Source organism: Mizuhopecten yessoensis, unplaced genomic scaffold (genome assembly GCF_002113885.1).
Source record: "Mizuhopecten yessoensis strain PY_sf001 unplaced genomic scaffold, ASM211388v2 scaffold4245, whole genome shotgun sequence".
NCBI classification, from domain to species: Eukaryota; Metazoa; Mollusca; class Bivalvia; order Pectinida; family Pectinidae; genus Mizuhopecten; species Mizuhopecten yessoensis.
In genome coordinates, this window is record NW_018405448.1 from 30,488 (window position 1) to 49,421 (window position 18,934).

The window sequence follows — 18,934 nt, forward strand, 5'->3', positions numbered from 1 at the left end:
ATTTAATGTTTGGACACATTTATTAATGTAATGTTAAGAATATTACAGAATTTTCTGATTCTTTTTTTATATCAAATTAGAACACAATGCTTCATACTCACTAGTGTACATCGATCAAGAGATATAAATTACCTGTCGCTATTATAATGTGTCGAATATATAGCATACGTGATTGGATATACACAAGGTATAAATGTGTATATAATAATTAAAAACTGTATTAAACACTCATATTTTTTATTGACACGACACACATATTAAACACGACGGAAGTCCTTTTTAATGGTTCGCAAACACTTTTAATGGCGGGCACTGTCTTCAGTGGTGCACGGTAATATATTGTAGCATAAGCTGACCTGTAATATAAAAACAAAAATCGTTACGCAATATCCACTTAAACAGTACGAATTTTTTTCTAACAATATTTTAATAATATATTTAACAGATTAATAAAGACTAACCGAACAAACAAACAAACAAACGAGATCCAAAATTAAATCCATAACACAAGTTGGATATTGGAACTCTAAACAAGATGAAAGAAACGTTAATATTAAACAAGAGATCCCAGAGGGAATTTGGCGCCCAACACTGTACCATCTTCATTACTTTTTTTGTCAGATCAATCTTTTCTCTTCTTTTCTCTAATCTGTTTGATCGAGTCATGTTAACAGTAAATGCACCCTGAGGTAACTTTTGATCTAAACTTAATACTGATGTGTATGAAAGACTACCTTCAAAGTGAGTTTGTCATTTCACATATTAACTAGTACAGTACTTAATGGGAAAGAAATAGAATCGATTATTGCAATATTAGAAAGATCTGTTTAGTTCTTCCTTTAGCCAGTTGTTTTTTATGATCAGTCTCAAAATACAACATGCACACCGAGGGACCAAGGGGAACCTACATATATAATTTGAGGAAAGATCCCTCAAGTTATTCCTGAGAAATAGTACTAACAAACCTTTAATGTCAAAAATCGTCTAGGGCTGCCTGTCTGCCATTTTGTTTATCTGATCAGTCTTAAAAGTATATATACACACGTAAGGACCAAGGGGAACCTACATATCAGATGTGGAAAAGATCTCTCCAGTACTTCCTGAGAAATAGCAATATCAAACCTTCATTGTCAAAATCCAAGATGGCTGCTTGTCGGCCATGTTGTTTATCTGAACAGTCTCAAAAGTTGCCCTACACAACTAGGGACCAAGGGAAACCAACATATAACATTTGAGAAAGATCTCTCCACTACCTCTTCTTGAGAAATAGCGATAACAAACCTTCACTGTCAAAACCCAAGATGGCTGCCTGTCGCCCAGGCTGTTTACCTGAATAGTCTCAAAAGTTGCCCTGCACAACTAGGGACCAAGGGAAACCAACATATAAAATTTGAGAAATATCTCTCCACTACCTCTTTTTGAGAAATAGCGATAACAAACCCTCACTGTCAACATCCAAGATGGCTGCCTGTCGGCCATGTTGTTTATCAGATCAGTCCATAAAAATGCTTTGCATAACTAAGGACCAAGGGAAACCTACATATACAATTTGAGAAAGATCCTTCTGGTACTTTGTAAGAAATACCGATAACAAGAATTGTTTAAGGACAGACCACGGACCACGGACGCAGGGTGGTTTGATTAGCCACCATCAGATGATGGTGGGCTAAAAGGGAAAAAAACAACATTTATATGTTTGGAAGACGCCAGTTAAGGGAAGGGTTTCGTCAAGGCGATTGTTACATAAAGTGAAGACATACAATTGTATTAAAATATTTCAGATTGTCACCGTGTTAGCATAGTTAGAAATGTATGATCGCTATTTTGTTTTCATTAACAAAATATTGGGTGAGGGAATTCTTGAACGTTGTTTAATTTTGTGAATAGTAACATAGTTCATCTCATCTCCTAAGCAAACTCTTTAGCTATAAATTTCCATTTAAGTCGCCAATTTCCAATAATGATTTAAAATAATCACCAGAAATATGAAGTTCTGAATTAAAAAAAAAACCAGTACATAGCCTTTGTACTGCAAAATGTTGTCATTTTGTCCCTTTACGACTTATTTGCAATACAAATGACAAAAGATTAACACTGTCTGGAGTGTCCGAATGTTTTGTAGATTTATAGCAAAGGTGCTGACTATTTTCTTACGCGCAATACCTTTTTGTAGATGTGATAACCTGTTCAGGACGTCACTTGGCGCAAGCAGACATTCTTGTTTTGAGAAAAATACATTCTAGAATGGGAAAATACATTCTTGAATGGGAAAATCCATTGTAGAATGGGAAAATATATTGTAGAATGGGAAAATACATTGTAGAATGGGAAAATACATTCTAGAATGGGTAAATACATTCTAGAATGGGTAAATACATTCTTAAGTTGTTCTGAAGTCTTTTTAACTTCTACAAGTGTATTATCATACAACCCATGATAATGAATTGTCCATGCTACCAGTAGGTGGTTTAATATAATACATGAGTGATAAATGTTATATACTACCTATCAATCGTCAATTCACTTTAGAGAACTTGGAATAACATTCATTGTTATATATTTACGTTTGCTCTAACAATTTGATGACAAAAATAAAATTATCTTCATTATGATTTTGAGCTCATCTGGTCCGAAGACTATGGTGAGCTAGCTTATGCTGTACCGCAGCGTTCGTTGTCTGTCTGTCCGCCATTTTCCTCTAAATCACTACTAGTCCTGAACAGCTTTATGGATTTGACTAAATTTGATCAGGAGCATCCTTAGGCAAAGGGGACTAACTATTGTATAAATGGAGGGTATGGTCCCTCTGGGTGCAGAGGGTTGGACCCAATAGGGAATTTGAGGTTTAAAACTTCAAAATCCTTCTTCTGTACTATTTTAGGTAATTTTCTAAAAATTTGGCCAGAAGCATCCTTGGGCAAAGGGGACTCAATTTTGTATAAACAGAGGGTGTGGGCCCTCTTGGTGAAGAAGAGTAGGGCCCGATAGGGCAATTTGAGGTTTAAATCTTTAAAATCCTTTTTCTTCTGTACTATTTGAGGGATTTTATTTAAGTTTGGCCTGGAACATCCTTTGGTAAAGGGGACTCAATTTTGTATAAACCGAGGGTGTGGCCCCTCTTGGTGTAGAGGCATGGGGCCCAATAGGGATATTTGAGGTTTACATATTTAAAATCTTTCTTCTGTACCATTTGAGGGATTTTATCTAAATCTGACATGGAACACCTTTTGGCAAGGGGGATCCAATTTAAAGTGAGAATGTGCCCCTCTCTCCCTTGGGGCAGAGGGGCAAGGCCCAATAGGGGGACACATTAATAAATCATTAAAAATCTTCTCCTTTTGTATGATTTGAGAGATTTCAAACAAACTAAGAACATCCTTGGGCAAACGGGACTTAATTTTATGTAAATAGAGGGTTGCTTTTAGGGGTCATAAAGAAGGAACCTAATGAGAGACAGAGTCAATATTTGGAAATAGTTGTTATATGTAATAGGAATAATTTTCCAGGTGAGTGATACAGGCCATATAAGCCTCTTGCTTTAATAATTATTATTGAAAGATATCCTGATTATAAACAATCTGATATTGAGAAGTGTGTTATCGGTAAGAAGGTTGATGGAAGCTCAAACAGAATCACGTATTGCACAACTCATTATGAATAGATTATTCATAAAGAAATGAAAACATCACCAAAGTAAGAGTTTAAATATCATTTTATATTCACAGAGTAAGAACACTATTTTTGCACTTGAGGAAACTTCAAGCAGAAATTAATTTACCTGAATGGAGTTTGGCACAGCTGTGAAATAGACTTGTGCCTGGGAGCTAACATCTCCTGACCAAGGGACAGCCACAGTATCTTACTTGTAGGTGAGTTCTGTGTATTAATTTACCTGAATACCTGCTGGACAGATGAGGGAAAAGGCAGGATTAATTACCCTTACACAAGGTGAATACGATTAGGTACAGCTATCAGAATCCCATGTGCCCAGAGGTGAATAGTCAAAGCCCATATTTTCGGGTAGATAATAAATTGAAAAGAACATAAGTCGGTGGGTGGTCACATTGCCCTAGTATACTTGCAGTTCCCTGAAATTATTGTTTATAATGGTGTACGAGAATAAGATGTTCAATTGCATTGGTTAATCATAATGTATTTCATTTGTATACCATTTTACCCACAGGTGTTTATACCCAACCGTGAAATTTGTGTTTGGGCGGGGAAGGGGTAATATTTGTATAAAAAGAAATCAAAGTGTAAGTTATGTTTTTCTTTCTTTTCTAATTTTTCCTAAAAGCATGTAACTTTTTTAGACTTTATAAAAAGGTGTCTATAAAAGAATCAAGTAAGTAAAATAATTTTTGCACAGTGATGTATCTATTTTAGTACAACATATATGTTCCTATGATGGAACTTATGAAGTATATGGACATGTACTAATAATTTCACAGGTTATCACTCTTTATATTTATAATATATTAAAGCATACATGAACGTTTTTTTAATATTTTTAAGCATCACTTTAGATATATACATTTTTAAAGTCATTTTTTGAGCGGCTAGGCAGAAAGAAATTCATATAATTATTATAAACTAAACAAACTTATAATATTATACATTATTAGACGGCATACATACTACAGTTAACCCAAATGGATACTGGATGCTAGGAAAATGAACATTATGAATTTAATGTTTAATTCTTTTATTGAACCCAAAAGCCTCGAGTTGGTGGGAGAAATGCCCAAGCACCCTGCCAAAATACCATTTTCCTACACCATTGCTCCATTTTGCATTTGCACCAAAACATTTATATACTATATCTATATATTTTTACTAAGTGGAAGCAGATGAAAACATGATTGTTTTTCATGAGCAATGTGAATGAAACAGGAAAGCTACAGCCAACAAAACACAATTTTAAGCTTGAATAAATTGAAATATGTATATATTACATGGTTTAGCATATAAGAAAAGTGAATACCTTACATATATATTTATCCAGTGAATATACCCATGTCATATATTTTTGCGTATTAACCTATGTAAAATGACCTATCAGCCCTGTGATTGGTTGTAAGTTTTAATTGTGACGTCACGCCTAGGACAAGTACATGACGTCACAGACTTACACACTGGAGTTAAAATGGCGGCTTTTTACATTTCAAGGTTTCATAAAAAATGTTGTTTTACACGAATAAATGCCACAAATCTTGATTATGTGATAAAAAGGATCTTGCATGAGTGTTTCCATTTCATATGAGATTTATGAAACTCGTAACAATTTTTCATTTTAGCTCGCCAGAAACTCGTTTCATAAATCTCATATGAAATGGAAACTCATGTAAGATCATATATATATGTGATTCCTTCACGGACAAAACGTTAAGCAGTTAAAACTTGTAAAGTCAATTATAGTAAAGTTCATGATAACAAGTTTGATTTATATATTATTTTGTATAGACCTTGCAAATTTGACATTACTTGCATTAGGAATATAGATGTCCCTGGCACAGTTGCAGCCTCTCCTTTTAGTTAACATTGGGGACACGGGCGAGAAGACTAGGATAATGCCCGCGGGCAATGACGGTGGACGTGTTATTTGTTAGGGTTGTACTTAATTTAGTGTTCATTTAAATAATTGCTCCATCCTGCAACAGGCACCCGAAAATTCTAGTGATGCGCAGAGTGTATCACTAGACGTTTTAAGGGTTGTTCATCAAAATGATATCACTCATCATGTCATATCAATTATACCTGATGCATCCCCTCTCTATTATTACGTAGATGACGTACTAGTATACATTGCCACATACTTTATGGTGAATATAATGGTGATATGGCTGCAAATTATATTCATTTCATCTGATTGTTAACACGGACTTGGATAGCGCTGACAAGAACGGATTCAGATATCTTCAATAAGATCCATCAGTTTGGAAATATATGATATCAAAGTTTTACTTTTACATATAAATTACTATTTTTACCTTTATTAAGTAAAACTTTGATATTACACATACATTTCAAAACTGATGAACCTTACATCGGTAAATTGAAGATGTTAAAATGAACTACGGACAGGCCATAGTCCAAAAATTTAGGCATTTAGAGGAGTTTAATAGTGCATTATTTGAGTATAAAGTAAAACTTTGATATTCAGAACTGACACTGGTTTTAAATTCTGTATATGGATATCCCATTCAAACTAGCGGAAACTGTATATGCAATTCTCAGACACTGGCGTCAGTTTTTGCATACTTAATACTTTTAATATTATTTTAATAATTATACATAATATTACATGTACATTGTAATAATGATAGATAGTGTCTCGTTAGCCGAATCGGCTGGACATTAACCATATACCCACACCCACTGACACACCTGGCCCCTGCCTGATTGATTGATTGATTGATAGGTTTTACGTCCGTTTCACTACCGAGTAGTTCGATATCCAGCAGACGATGGCCCCTATCCCCTGCCTCGCCCTAATTAGTTACTAGTCCGAGCCACCCAGTATGCCGATATGTGTGATCTGTTATTTGTAGAGTGGACGGTCGAGACCTACCCTCGGTTGCCTCGGTAGCCATGATCGCTAACGCTTACAGTCATTACTACTGTGTGCAACGAAGCGTGACCTTCAGACCACTCGCTATCCCCAGACTTTAGTTTCGAGCCCCAGCGGTGATAGAAAAAGAGAGTGATGTCAGATAGGAGTCACTCCCTACCCCTCCATGGGTTTTCCTCCACCACGAAAACAGCATTTGTTCCCTGCATGAGCGGCGTCGTAATAAAAGCTCTACAGAGCTTATGTTTGATGTTGGCAATGTACACGACGATAAATATAGATAATTCACTTCAATATAATGGCAAAACGTGTTATTTTTATACACATGTATCTATACTAGTCAAGTCGGATTAGTGTGTAATTCCGAATATTGTGAAATGTCCGAACTCTTAGGTCAGAAATTGGTGGATGGATTCATTACATAATCACTATATCTTCACATTAATTTGTCTTGAATGTTTAATTCATTGTCGTGGTTTATACCAGAAAATTTCTGAAATAAGTCTTATTGTAGTGGAGATTTAAAACGGACCCTATTCCATGAGCTCACTATATCACAGCAGTATTTGTAATTCAGATTGTATACAGGAAAACTGTTTGAAAATTGGCAAATATACGTATGAAAATATAGATTAGTCTTATAGCAGTATTTATAATTCAGTAATCTACGAAAATAGTTTTTATTGGGCGTTTTCCGCCGAATTTGCACAATTCTTCACATTAATTTCTTAAAGAAGTCTTACTGATTTATACTTTAAGAAATATCACTGGGCGAGTATAACTATATGCACTGAACTAGATTGCTATCTAAGTCCGTGCTATATGTAACATTTTAACTGTTCTAGCAATCTAGTTCCGTGCATATAGTTATACTCGCCCAGAGATATTTCTTACAGTATAAATCAGAGACATATATCTATGTCTCTTAGTAAATGTCTGTTTAGTTTTGGACATGAAACTTTATTAGTCTTCGAACTTGGATATTGACAGATATTACGATGCTCTCACGACTACTGTAATGCATTGTGTATACAAAACAATAAAATGCATATGGATAGATACATTTCTATTTGGTTGAATGTTTCAAGATCGTAAGGAAGTGGCATAATCAGAGACGACACTGGCTGAATGTAATGTTTGCTGTATATGCAATTGAAGATATTTTTTTAAGGAATCACAAGGGAAATTAAACAACGTCGTATAATGCAAAATAAAAATAAAAATTAGAAACACGATAGAGAATTTAAATGTAAAATTTAAAACCAGTTTTTCTCAGGTTAAGTCTTAACATACACCACATAATTGATTCAGTGTAACATAATTTTTCACGTGTCCACATGCCCTAACATAATATTTTGCACTTTTGAAGTATTCATCGATGAGAAGCTTCAGGTTTCGTATTCCGTTTCAAACCTTCTGGTTTAAAATTGCCTTGTATGATATCACTGTCATCTACTAAAGGTCTACTCAGTTGGAGCATTTTTTATTCAGAAATATTTTATTAGTTATCAAAACTTACAAACACTATACACTAAGTTTGATAACGCGTGATGGTGACACATTTGTAAAACTAAAAATTTATCTTATTCATTCTGAAGTAAAAATAAAATAAAACTGACAGTCTGGCCGAATCCTTAAAAACTCGCTGGTTATGAATTGGCATTTAACAAGACTGCGTATTAACTGGACAGAGAAAAAATGAATGGTTAACCGATAATTTCGGCTTGTGCTATATTATTTGATATTGCAATAAAGGACAAAGCACATTTTCTGACTGACTGACATACATCAAAATATTAATATCAACAAACATTATTTTGATCTTATGGCTTCAATATCTGTACCGCATTTTAAATTGTGAAAGCTGCGCTGGCAGTATTTAGAGTGAGTATCGAACTATACTATTAGATTGTTTCAGCTTAAAATGATACGTATTGATATGTGCTGTATAGTGCACAAGCTTATATTGAAACGTTTTATTTGCCAGCACCTCGCCGATATATCTTTGCTCGTACCTCACTGAAGATGATGAAACCGGGATTATGAAACAGACTTAAGTCTATGACAAAATTTGAACTTAAGTTTGAAGTTTTGACCTAGCTAAGATCACAATCGTAAGTGGATCATGAAACGTGCGCCGAATTGCGTATTTACGGTATTTATAGGAACTCTTCAACGCGGGAAACTACGTTGTTGTCGGTAAACATAAAACAAAATGGCTAAGAGGAAGACTACAGAGGATATTGGGCGAATTTACTGGATTTCGGATTACGAAGTTGTTTTTGGAGCAAGAAATGGTCAACAATTAAAGACTACTGTTCCAAAGGCTGGATGACACAGTCGAAAAAGAAATGCAGTGTTGCGAACAGCCTGACTACTCGAAAGTTCCCCGATGTGTTGACAAAATTTACAATGCAAAATTCCCATCACAATACCCTTTTGCACACGTTTATCAAATTATTGTGTCGTTGATTTAGTTTGTATAAAGTCTCGAGTAAGTTTGTGCACGTGTTACACTTTGAGAACTGTACTATCTATCTGTTTAATAGTCTACCTGGCGAATATAAGTCCCGAAACTTCTTTCATGATGTTACCAAAGGCCAAACGACCTGAAACCCCAAGAGGTTTAAATTTCGTAGCTTTAACATCTTTATCATAATCAATGCACTAATCACATTTACAGTACTACAACGTATTTGACCTTTTTCGTACAAGAATTATTTTTGTCTCAAGAATTCATATAATTCTCAAATGTTTGAAAATCAAGATCAGAGGAACAGACTCCTATTGAAGAAATTTATATTTCTACACTTAATCTAAGTGGAAGAGGGAATCATACAGCCTACAGTATACTAGAAGGATAATGGTGATGATGTACATCAGATATTGAAATTCCCTGTCTGTCAGACTTAGATCATAAATGTTTGCCGAAACATGTCATTACATGTACATCATACATGTACATTTTTTATAATTAAAGAAGACTGTGTTAAAAGGTATTTTTATAAACAGGAGTTAATATTTGCTTGTTTTAGACACTCTAGATAACAAGTTAGGAATTATTTGAAGAGTGAGGAATAGGGTTCATAAAATTCGTCTTCTCCCCTACCCTTATTTTGAGTAACAAATGTTGGTGTATAACCATAATATATTATAAATATTGAGATACGATACAATTTGCAGGTAAAACATTTAGTACACAGGAATAATCCTGGAGGGGGCCATATGGGGCCACTGACCCTTCAAAAATGAAATCGACCCTTCCATGTGAAATTTTTCTTTTAATTTTATATAAAAGGCTCTTCTTAATTTTGATAATTCTTATTTCTTATATTATGGTTTAAGGGAAATAATGAAAAAAACCACAGACATCACTTTCGGATAATATAAATGTTTCAATTAGTGATGAGATGAAGTCATGAGTCAATGGCAAGGACAAAATGATCTTTTTACATTTGAGATATATATTTAATTGAAATTGACAAAAAAAAGTTAAACTTGCATCTTTATCTCATATGATGTTTATGAATTTCACAGTCAATATATGAATGCCAGTATCATGCAAACCTATCCTCAACCATACCAGTTTACACAAAAATATTACTTTTGTATTTTCAGTTCATATTTCAGCTAAAATTGTCCCAGTGTTACCAGTCTGCTATCATATTTGGGGCCACATTGCAGCAACAGCTTCACCAGACGTGTAGGACATCAAAGAGGAAGCAGTCATAATATCTTTAAGACAGTCAGTTGTCAGAGGACATTTTCAGCATAAATTAGGATCCATGGAATCTCATCCCGGAGTGTGTCAAACAAGTGAAAATTGTATACATCTCCTAAATTCCTTCAAATAGAATACTCTTCTATGGTTACTAAGCTGTGGTGTATACTCAGCAAATAATGAAAGGTTAACATGTTACCTTGCAGAACACCAGAATAATATTGATCATAATTTGTCGTTTTAGTGGCTAGTGAGTTTGGTAGGAATATATGCATTGATGAGCAGTATTTAAAATTATATAACTGGATAGTTTAAAGCGCAGTATACCCTCTCAAAACCCTTTCCAGATGAAAATTCACGAGAATTTTTGCTTACCTCTGTTATCCATCTGTCTGGTGTCAACGTTATACGTTAGACAACTTCTTTCGAATTACCAAAAGGCCAAGGATGTTGATATTTTGGTGGTGAGATGTTGAGATGAATGACCTTGGCTTATATTCAAGGTTGCAAAACACAGGAGTGCCTAGGGTGGGGATATTAAGCAATTAACATGCTAGAACGAGGGGATATGATGTATGTGGAAATGAATGACACTGACTAGCCTTCAAGGTCACAGGTCAAATGTGTAAAATCCTTTAAAATAAATTACTATATCTGAATATCAAAGAAACCTTGGGTGATGATATTTAGCCAATAACATACTGCGATGAAAGGTTATAAAAATATTCAAATGAACTTGAATGACCTTGACTCAATTTTAGAGTGACAATATGTTAAAATTGTAAATCATCTTCTGAATAATCAAGAAACCTAGGGTGATTGCATCTAGGCACTCGCATGCTATGATAATGGACTGTCTAGTTTGTTCAAATGAATGATCTTGACCCAATTTCAGGACCGTATGTTTAAATTTGTTAAACATTTAATTGACTTCTAAGTAATAAAAGAGGCTGGCTGAAGTTCATGACATTTTCTGATGTAGGTTAAAGGTTTAAATCAATACGATGTGCTTGAAGTGAATAAATGGCTATAACAACCATCTTAGTTCAGATAAAAAAAAAATGTTCAAGTCTTCCAACAAAGTTTCACAAAGATAAAAAAGGTGTAGAGCAATAAGATCTGCCAAAAAGCCCCCAAACATGCATAGTCTGATTTAACTTTCTTATACTCTTTTTGATACACATTTATTTTTTCCAACAGCTTGAAAAATTCAAAATAAAATTTCAAGTGAGCTATCAAGGACCCTGGGCCTCTTGTTTGTGAATAAAGTGAATAAATCTCTTTGCAAATTATGTATTTAACCAGTAGGTAGACTAATTAAGTTATTCAAAGTGACTATGTACCTGTATTTAAGCATTCATGTTTTGATATTTTAGATTTTTTTACTATTCCTTAAGTATATATATATATATCTTTAGTCACATTGTTACGTAATATTTTGGCTCAAATTTCCTTACAAATGTGTAATCTTTCTAAAAATAAATTCATACCATAAGGATATCGCATATTTTTCATTGAGTTGTTACAGACTCTAAGCCATAATTTCATTTTTAGCTCACCTGCCCGAAGGGCAAGTGAGCTTATGCCATGACTCGGCGTCCGTCGTCCGTCCGTCCGGCGTCAATATTTTACTTTAAACAACTTCTTTTCAATAATCAAAAGACCCAGGGTACTGGTATTGTAGCGTGCTGGGATGAAGAGCTACCAGGTTTGTTCAAATGAATGACCTTGACCTACTTTCAAGGTCACATGGGTCAAATGTCTTCAAATCGTCAAACAGCTTCTCCTCAATAACCAAAAGACTTCTTCTAAATAACTAAAAGGTTCTGGGTACTGATATTGGGCCTGTAGTTTGTTATAAAAGCATACCTAGGCGAGCGATGCTGTTCTCCAACAGATCTTGTTTGCTACAGCAATGGTACATAATTTATTTTACTCTTGTATATATCCAGACGCGTGTCAGACGCGTGTCAGACGCTATACTCGTCAAGTGGCTATTCAATTATGGCCTTTGGTTGAAGTCGACACCTGAATTTATTGACCTGAGAAAAGATATATTAACCGAGGACGCAGTGCATTCGTTTGGAGACACGTCATAATTCTGTGTTTAAACAGTCCTTCAACAAAAATCACACGCTCCAGGTCAATATCGTTTTTTATCGGTGGATACGGGGAATATTATGATTTTTTTTTAATAAAAACTGATTTCACCTGTATACCAATATCATTAGTACTATAAATGTGCTGAAAATCTGTTTGAAATATATGGTGATTTCATATTTTGAGTAGTCCCATGATGATGTTCAGTTGTTATGTACATGTATTAATATAGTGCCATATTTAGCCAAACTCTTGTAACTTATGTTGTGCTTGTTTTGACCAATACAATGTTGAATTATCCTCTCAAATTATGTTAATTTTCTATTCAATTAAATAGTTCCACATTGTTTATCATGTTTGTCTATAACTGCAGTTATTGATATTCATTTTTATCAAAAAGACAATGAGCTGATATCTATTGAGATAAAGAAGCAAATTATGTTGAGGAGTTGTGGAAAATGTTTTTATGACACCGTCAATTGATTCACACTATTAAGCCGACATTAGCAAGAGTTTCATTTTCTAATTGAGTGCCATTCCTTCAGTGCCTTTTACTTAAACACCCGATATCTTTCCAAAATCCCTTTCAAAGGTCTTGGTCAATTCATTCTTGGATTGAAACTTGGCTGTTTATTTTGGTATTCTTCTTATTGCAATATCAATAATAAGATGTATGTGTTTTTCAATTAGAACTGTAACAGATCAATTGATTTTTTTTTTCAAATGTTGATCTAATTATGTTGCTAGCAAACCATCCCTATATAAGTACGTGTATTGGGGTAAATAATAATATTTGTTTAAATCTCCCGATGATCTCCAAGAATTATGACATGTACGCCTTTTGAGCAAGCTTGTTGCGGCTGGTATTACATAGAAATTATAATTATGGAAATATACTTGTTGCTTTAAAAGAATATTTTCTCAGATATCCATGGAATAGTGTGCTATGATATATCTTGAAAGATTATGAATATCTATGAGATCATGGTTGTTCTATCAGTCTTTATGATATTTTTCTTTCTCTCAGTTTTTACAGTTAATACATGTATATTGACTTCAGCAAGGTTAGGCCCTGGGTGTGATTATTTGATTGTCTGAGCCTCGGTGTGATTATTTGGTTGTCTTAGTAACGGTTTGACAACTAAAACAAATTGCCTATTTGGTTGGAGATTTCTGTGTCTTACTCTCCAGGTAGGGGAATATTTTCTATTATTAATCAACACATCATATTTGTTTATAGTCCATAGACAAGAAACTATTCATAAAAGTTGAAGGCCAGACACGGTTGATCAGTTTCCTCAAATATTGTAAAACTGAATGTCTTACAATTCTTTCATTAATCTTAATCCTGTCAGGACATGCTGACTGACTATATTCAAATAATATATTGCAAATTCAGGTTAAATAACAAGTAATAATACAACTTGATAAAAACAACGGCAAGAAGGTAATTATTCTCCAAGCAATGTATGATTATTAAAATAAAGAATAATTTAGGCTAGAAGGAACAATACATGATTACGTCTTCGTTTCAATCGCAGTACGGTGAGCATTGTGATTTCGCAAATGCTGGATACATTTCGAGAGCGTTTATTAGTTGTATATTACGGCCGTCAATAATGCGGCGCTGCAGTCGTATTGTTTACAACACCGGAACGGTTGAAGTTCAAGCGAACGTCTGTTTGCAGTAGAACTAGGTCTATTACATATTATAAGTATTTTTTTAAAAGGGAGGTACACGTCTACAATAAAATGAGACGCAATATTAACATTTCAGCATGTCTTCCTGTGAATGTGATTGATGCAGCGGCAGGACGGATTGTCAAACGAGCTGAGCAAACGAGTGTAGATTTCGATGATCTTGTTGAATTACTATGTGGCCCGCCTCAAGATGGTCATTTGAATCAATAGCACGTTTGTAAAACTCTCCATCCGTCCTCATTTAACTGGAGGATTTTAAAAGTAAATGTATTCCTTTTTCTCAATTAAGCAGACGGGCACCTGAAGCGTACGATATGTCCGCCATATTTAAGATCAAATTCAGACTTAAGTCTGCCCTGTCTCAGTCTTAGGATTAAAGACAGAAATTTAGACTTAAGACTTAAGTTTTTCTTCATGATCCCAAAGCTAAGTCTGTTTTTCGACTTAAGTAAAAAAGACTTTGAACTTAAGTCCAGAATTAGACTTAAGTCCGTTTGATAATCCCGGGGCCCGGTCATCGTCCGTACACTATGAATAATAAATGAGAATCTTGGCTATGTACCGAATTCATTAAAGAACATTGATATAATAATATGTACAACCCTAATATGTATTGGATGCTTTGTGAAATCGTCAAGTGGAGGTATGTCCATTATTATTTCAACAACAAACAGCCTACCGAGATCACTTGGCGAAACAATTCACAGAGAATTAATTCACAATTCGTCTCTGATATGGGCTAGAAACCATAGATATGGAATACATACGTATACTCGGTAAACAAATATGTAAATGTGTATTTATTTACGGTTACTTAACATTATTATCTACTGCTGATTTATCGTAGCTAATCTCTATAGATTACAACGGAAATCTCGATTAGAATAGTTTATCTTCTAAGATCGTTTAATTCCATTTCGTTTTCAATCATTCCTCGCGTTTCGTTTCGCCTACTTTCAATCCATTCCGTTCCTGTGAGAAAAGCATGTTTCCTTCCGTTCTATATACTGGTTCGAAACTATTTCCAAACTGAAACAATTTTCGTTCCGTTCCGTTAAGGCATTGTTTCGTTCCGTTTTCATTCCGTTCTCGTTGCGTTTTCATTGCGTTTCCAGTCCGTTCCGTGTGTCAACTGAAACGCTGACACCGCTGTATGTATGCTATGTATGTATGTATGTATTACCCTACTCCCAAGCTCTGCGCATCAGGCGTATTATTTCGGATGACATCATCATTGAACTTTGATAGATCGGGAAATAGACAAAGTGAGGATACTGGACAGGGCAAGTCTGCTTGTATACAAAGTCAGACCCCAAATACAAAGGGTACCTTGTGTAGTCATGTTCCACCCAGACATGCCGCCACTTCCATCTATCTTGAAAAAGCACTTGCGCATCATCGAATCTTCAGCGAAACTTAGGCAGATCTTTCCAGAGTCTCCTATACTGGCATATCGTAGACCTAAACACATTATAGATCTTGTGGTTAGCAGCAAGCTACCTACACCTAACCCTGCTGCGGCAAAAGGCTCTGTCAATACCTGTAACAAGAAGGTGTGCAAACTGTGTCCATACACGCGCTCCACAGATACATTTCAATGTACAATCAACGGCAAAGTGTATCACATACTACAAACACTGACATGCACATCAGTCAATGTGGTGTCCCTTATTACCTGCAATAAATGCAATTTACAGTACGTGGGCGAGACCTGCACCCAGCTCAATGTCAGGATCAACAACCACCGCTGCTCCATCAAGCAGAACAAACCAGACTTCCCTGTGGCAAGGCATTTTAATATGCCTATCCACAGTTGGAAAGACATGCAGGTTGTTGCCATAGATCATTGCACTACATGGGATGAAACGAGACAACGTACGAGAGAACGGTTTTGAATAACCAATCTACAAACCCGCTACCCTCGAGGTATGAACGAACGATAGGCGGTTGCCATCCGCTCGTTTTCCTTCTAGGGGGCATTTGACTTAATGGTGCATTACTGCACAGTTGGTCGGCTATCTCGCCTGCCTGCTTCTTCATGTCAGTGTGTATGACCATCAGCCGTTGTCAGATTAATTTTGCAGATTTATACAGTATCTTAGCCAGTTCATCTACTTATTCCTCCTGCACTCACTTATTTGATAATTACATGCATTATTCCTGCAAACGAAAAGAGGCGACTAAGTGTGGACCCCCTGCTGTGACTGTAAGATCCACCGCAGAATCGAGAGGCGACTTATGAGACATTTCGTAGCAAATTGAGATTTTTTACATTTACCGGGCCAGATTTCCACATGCACATGTTCCACGTTTTTGATATCTCTCGTTGACTCACTTTATGTGTGACTCACTTTATGTGATAATGCATCTTGCGCAAGAATAGGTCATCTACATCAGCGTTCCTTGTTCGCGATGCTCTCAGCTTAATTGCTGCCTTCGACTCTCTTTAGACGAGGGGACTATTGGTTTTATATAATAGCTATATTTTCAATTATAGTATATCAGTTCCATTTTCTTGTAATATGATGTATATGTACATATTTATGTGACATATATTATGTATTATATATATATATCATATATGTATGTATGTATGTATGTATATATGCTATGTATATGTGTGTGTGTTTATGTATATTCATATTACTATGTAAAATGTATATGTATGTTTCTGTCTGAGAAATAATAAAAAAAAGTATACTTTCATTGGATTACTATTATTTGGTGTCATGCTGTACTGAATCCACACATTATATTAAGACTGACTCCTGTGTCTGGAACAAATCCGGATGAGGTCTTGAGAGTGCTGATACACCCATATTTCATAATCTCCATCATCACTAAGACGTTCACTGATATAGCCTGGAGCTAATGATAACTAGTAGGTGTCGCACGTTATAGTGTTCAAATGTTCTAATTGAGCTCTGGAAAGGTAAGTGAATATGCAACCATCTATACAAATTCTGACTTTGTTCTTTTGGAGAGAGCTGGTTTTGTTTTCATTTTCTGAGCCAAACTGGTTTTCTTTTGGAAAATCGAAACTCCATTTGTTGTTCTTAGTCTTTTCTGTCAGTTTCCGGTAATCTTTGATAACTTGGTTCCCGTATCTCATTAAGAAATACAGTCACAATATTTTTTACATCCTCAATTGTATCAATGAAGCAATTTTATATTAGTTGAGTTCCAAAAAAAGTCAAATGTATAAGACGGCCATGATAAGACTCTACAATCCATCGGGGTTTAGTAACTGTCCTGTCAATGTTGGCCTATATATCAAAGTGTTGGCTCTGACCAGGCTTATAATATGAGGGCATACTGGTACTAAAACCAGATGCCTCTATCAATGGCAGGACACTCTAAAACCACACGATCAACGACTACATTGTCGTCTTGCTCCAACCATGTGAGGTTGTCTATGATGTTTTTGCAATGCTAGCATCATTTGGGCTTCCATAGACTGGTCCTACTGTTTCCAAATTAAAGCCATTAGATAGCGCTATGCTTATGAAATTAAGATAATTACGCTCCCTCTGGCCACAGTATGACATTGTCTGAAGCTTATAGTCAGCACCTTTTTGAACATAAATATATGTACCATCAAGTATGGCAGTCACTCTATCCCAAAAGAATGTTTCTGAGAATACAGTATTGTATGAAAGTATATGTTATCTACTCAAATAGTCATGACTAAGGAACACTGGAACTATTGATTTATTTAAAGCTTGTACTACAGAATGAAACGTTTTTGAAATACTAGACAGGGAAATGGCAAAAAGAGCGGAACACCGATTCCAGGAGATATCAGTTTTCATTTTAACCCAAAATAGTAAAGAGCATTTAGTGAGGTTTTGGTACATGCTGAAGAAGAAAGAAATGGGACAAATTGCGAATTGATTTTGAAAAACTGTTCTTTGGACCAACTTGTCCAAGCTTTGCCGAGTCAGAATTTCCAAGAAAGAAAAAATAAGAGTGAAATGTGATTGATTCTTTGATAAGATGTACGGCACTTCTAAAAGGTCATCAATTATTTCTGACGACCTACTTAATAAATTGATAATCCAAATGCTCTCTTCCTTGTAACATAACCTGTGTACATGGGTTAAGGTCATTGCCAATAGGATGAAATGAGCATACACGTGATGACACAAAATATTAAACTTAACTTAAAAAAATAACTTATGCCTGGCATGTTTTGGAAGCTTGGATTTGTTTCCCTTCGATTTAAAATGGTTAAGAAAAAGACAATTTGCGATCAGGACCCGCGAAACAGGTCCTTGATTGTTAAGGGAGGAACACTACCAGTAGTTCCATCTTCCTATGTTCTGTTTCAGATTATCTTTTGTGCAGATACCTCATGTACCTCTTCAAACAAATACTTGCATTTTCATTTGAGCTATGCCTTTTTAGTCGGTTATAAAAAGTCATTTATATTGTGATTTTTTTAAATTTCTTGTACCTTTACAATTATGAGATTTCTCGAAGAAACGATGGCAACCTTCTACAATATATTTACTCTTTATCATCAGATGAATGTTAATAAACAAATACGAAATATTCCCTGTAATGTAAAAGCAAAACTGTCATAACAAAAAGTAGAAAAATTATAACAAAATGTATCAGAACAATTCTAAAAAGTGACAAGGGTATTACATTTGATCTCAAAATGTATTGTTGACAAAAACTTTATCAATCACGCCACGTGATGAAGCAAATCTGAATTTATACTTTTTAGTGACCTAGCATGCATTGAAAGGTTTGTTGTAGGCTTGCAACGCATTGCATTACCAACTACCTGCAATCAGGTGCATAACTTTCTGGTGGACGTTGGGGAGGTCTCTTAG

General features: G+C 35.1%; 1 long non-coding RNA gene across 1 annotated transcript in view; it reads right to left on the reverse strand.

The window, feature by feature from the left end:
* Positions 1-233: 233 nt before the first annotated feature.
* Positions 234-18,934, reverse strand: part of LOC110448753 — a 62,383-nt gene continuing 43,682 nt past the window's right edge. The window contains exons 2-3 of the long non-coding RNA XR_002462770.1: positions 3,779-3,903; positions 234-356 (exon numbers count right to left, since the gene is read on the reverse strand). This is a non-coding gene — a long non-coding RNA (uncharacterized LOC110448753). The remainder of the gene's footprint in view (positions 357-3,778; positions 3,904-18,934) is intronic.